This window comes from Hemiscyllium ocellatum, chromosome 44 (assembly GCF_020745735.1).
Source record: "Hemiscyllium ocellatum isolate sHemOce1 chromosome 44, sHemOce1.pat.X.cur, whole genome shotgun sequence".
Lineage (NCBI taxonomy): Eukaryota > Metazoa > Chordata > Chondrichthyes > Orectolobiformes > Hemiscylliidae > Hemiscyllium > Hemiscyllium ocellatum.
The window spans coordinates 32,102,760-32,106,950 of NC_083444.1; the positions used below are offsets into that span (position 1 = coordinate 32,102,760).

Consider the following 4,191-nt stretch of genomic DNA (forward strand, 5'->3'; position numbering starts at 1 on the left):
CTTCCTATTCATTATGGAATATCTTTCCTTGACAATATACAAAATCTGCTCAGTTCCATTTATAATGCTTCATCTGGAATATTAACGGAAGTGTTTCAAAACTCTGAGTTTTTGCTGAATCTTAATCAGCTGCATACGTTTCTGAGCTATCTTTACATCTAAAGTCGTCCAAATCAGACATTGTTTCCTCGCACCTTCCCACCCCCACACCCAACTTTTACACTTTTACCTGGCCACAGGCTGTCTCTCTCCTGGTGAAACTCACTGCTTCTGTGTCTCTAAACGTGCCTTTCCAAATATTTTGGAATCGGATTCTCTGAGTGATAGAAATTCAGCTCCCATTATTTCTTTGTCCGACATCGATGGTTTTGAAAGCCTGACGTTCAGAAAATTACGAACTTGAAAGCGTGAATTTACCACCTATTTACTCTGTCCAAACCTCAATTGCTGTGCAAAATTTCCATTCGGTTTTCCTTGGTTCAGTTTCAAATTTTCCATCACACAAATAAATAAAATCCCATCCCCAGTAAATGCCACCAGCATCGTCTCTAATGTCTTAGCAGCCCAGTAAACGCTGGCAGTGTCCTCTCTGAGAGAATCACAGATTCCTTACAATGCGGAAAGTACAATGCAGCCAATCGAGCCTGTGGGGACACTCCGAACAGCATCTCAACCAGACCTAGTTACCGTCTCTATCCCCACAGGCCTCTGGATTGTGATTTCAAATAAATCCACTGGAATAAAGTCTGGCATCGTGTGACTGCTGACCTTATCACTGCGTTACCCATGGGTAATTCACTCAACTTCCTGAATTCACTCTCTGGACACATCAGAGCAATTTAACACGGCCAATCTACCTAACCTACAGACGTAACAGCAGTGCGAACCACTGAGCAAATATACCATCACATTGAACACTGTCTGTATCATGTTTCATGGTTTTACACACTGGTAACTCAGCCGAGTGAAAGCAAGCTGCGCCCATCAACCCGAATTCAATGCATCCAAACGCGATTCTGCGCTGTACAACCTCATTACTGCTTCTGGAAATGTTTCTGCGCTCAGAAATGAATGGGTTTACTCTGTTTTCTTCCTCAGATTCCTGTTATAAATAAACACATCAGTCAGGAACAACTCTATACAATGGTTTTCATTCCAACACAAACACAATGTGCAGTTTGCAGAAGTTAGGTGTTTGCACTTTCACTGACACTCTCTCTCCCCAGGAGTTGCAGTCCATCTCCACGCTGATTCAGACAGCACTGTCCTTGCTGTCACATATCAAATCGAGAATGGAAGGCCAGGCATGAATAACCTTCACTGGGGAACAGAGCCACAGATTTAAAACCTTTACGATGCCCTCAGCGGAGAATTGAGCCCTGTGACAGGCGGGGACACTGACCACGATACTGTGGAGGGCAACAACATCGAAGGAGGCCTTTCAGCCTGTTGTGGTTGCACTTGTCCAACACAATTGCTTAACGACCTGAATCAAGATTTCCATTGTTTAGCCCATAGTCTTTTATGTTTTGGCATCGCAAATTAAAGTCTCAGTTTGTTTCAGGTTGGAAGGGTTTCCACCTCTCTGACCCTTTCCGCACATCTACTCAAACCTTTCTGCCTTTTCCCGAAATCTCTTGGCCCCAGTGTTCGATCCCTCCATAAATAACAAACGCTTCTTTCAGTCTACCCTATCCATATCCCTCATTATTTTGTACATCTCAGCCTTGTCTTCTCCACTCTCCTCTGCTCAGCGACAAACAAACCCCAGTCTGTCCAATCTCTCCTCGTAAATGATACTCTTTAGCCCAGACAATATCCCGGTGAATCTCTCCTTCAATGTTCCCAGTGCCATCACATCATTGCTATACTGTGAATTGCCGAACTGCACACAGTAATCTAGGTAGAGCTGAATTATTTATTTTTCTATTCTGTTACAGTATGAGGGTGTCGCTGTCTCGGCAGTATTGATTGCGGTCCCTAATTGCACAGCGGGTAGTTGAGACTCAACAGTATTGCAATGAGATTGGAGTCACATCGAGGCCTCAACAGGTAAGAATGGCAGGTTCCTTCCTCAAAGGACATCAGTGAACTCGATGGTTTTGTCTTTTCAACAATTGACCATGGATTTATAGGTGCTATTAGATTCGTCATTCCAGATATTTTTTGAATCTCCATTCCAACACCTGGCATGGTTGGAATCAAACCTGTGTCCCTGGTTCATTTGCTTGGTGTCTGAGTTAACAGTCAAGTGGTAATAGTGCTCGGCCATTGCAGAAAACTCGTGAAACTAATCTTTCCCAATGAAGTCGCTTTTCCTCGATATTGTCCTGTGCCATTTTCCTGAGCTTGACCCTCAATAATCGCAAGTCCACATCAGTAAAAGCTGCAAACTGATGATTTGCCTCACAACAGCGGTAAGCAAATGGATCAACTGGTCTGCAGGTCCCGATGGTGGGGTTGGGGCACATTACCCAGCAACAGTGACCACAGCAGCACAGAGTGAACAGTATCAATGTGAGAGTCAGTGTTAGATTCTGCAGTGCCTGAATGAAACAGGAAATGACTCCACAACCACATGATGAAAGAGCAGCGCTTCGAAAACTAGTGCTCAGTTAAACCTTGTAGGCTGAAACCTGGTGTTGTGTGGTTTTTAACTTAGTGCACCATAGTCCAAAACCGACATCTCTAAATTAATGAAACGGGGGTGTGGGCCGGAAAGTTCAGTTAGTGATCGAAGCAGGGAGAGAAATCTCTGAGAACGGGTGGATTTGAATTCTGACATATGAAACACAGAGATGTGAGCGAGCAGAATTTGAAGGGAAAAGATCATCACCTTGGAGAAAAAGGCCATGATAAGACAACCGATTCCTTTGTGTTTCACAAAGATTGCGGCAGATGGAGCAATTACTGCCGTGACTCGGATTTGAACCGAGGTTGCTGCGGCCACAACGCAGAGTACTAACCACTATACGATCACGGCATCCCACACACAAGCACGCTAGCTGCTGCAGTACAGTAGCATAAGAAATATTAGGCAGAACACCAAATGCACTGTATCAGCGCTTAGCGAACAGTGGCAGATATGTGGGAACTCAGAATGGGTTGACCGTTTAACATTGGTTCCTCCAGAGGCTGTGGTGATTCCATCATTAATATGCTGAAAGCTGAGATGAATAGATTTCTCCAAAATATCAAAGACTCCGGGGGCAGTGAAGGTTTTGTTGAAATGTACGCTTCAATAGCAATGCAGTTTAGCATCGGCTCCTTCACCAGTTTCCCCCGACAAGGCAGTAACAACTGCTGCCACATATTCCCAATTCCCAGCCCCAGAATCAGTGGAACTGAGTGGCGCAGTCGCGAAGATCCAAATGGAAGTCGGGATGGGAATAAGGTCGCAGAGATACTCGAGGGCTCCAGTGATACAACCGGTGAATGCACGGTAATTCTATGACGGTTTAGAGGCACAAGCAATTCCGAGGTTGGGAGTGCTCATGGTTAATTGCATGATTAACTGTTGTATGAGTAAAAAGTGCAGTCTGCAGATGCTGGAGATAAGAGCTGAAAATGTGTTGCTGGTTAAAGCACAGCAGGTCAGGCAGCATCCAAGGAACAGGAAATTCGACGTTTCGGGTCAGAGCCCTTCATCAGGAAGGGCTCTGGCCCGAAATGTCGAATTTCCTGTTCCTTGGATGCTGCCTGATCTGCTGTGCTTTAACCAGCAACACATTTTCAGTAACTGTTGTATGATCTGCACACTGCTAAATCACAGGCACTACAAGTAAATATGAATCATTGATCTATATGAGAAAACAGTGGAACTCATTGCAGGCATGCTTCGTAGGTTTGCAGGCAACATCAGAATTGTAGACAGTAAGGAAGATTATCTAAGATTCAAAAAGATCTTAATCCAACGAGTCGATGGACTGAAAAATGTAACATGGAGTTCAATCTGGATAAATGGAAAGTATTGCATTTTGGTACATCAAAAAGAGTAGAGCTTTGCGTAGTGTTGGAGAACAAGGAAGCTCGGGGTACAGATACATAATTCCTTGTAGTTTGCAATGCACACAGACAGGATGGTTAAAAGCCCTTTGACACACTTCCCTTCATTGCTCAGTCCTTTGTGCACAAGAGTTGGGACGTTATGTTGAAGTTTTGCAGAACACTGATGAGGCCTCTTCCGGAATA

At 44.3% G+C, this 4,191-nt stretch overlaps 1 non-coding gene across 1 annotated transcript; it reads right to left on the reverse strand.

The window, feature by feature from the left end:
* Nucleotides 1–2,911: 2,911 nt before the first annotated feature.
* trnah-gug (transfer RNA histidin (anticodon GUG)) lies at nucleotides 2,912–2,983 on the reverse strand. Its single transcript has one exon. It is a non-coding gene; the product is annotated as a tRNA-His (tRNA).
* Nucleotides 2,984–4,191: the final 1,208 nt, after the last annotated feature.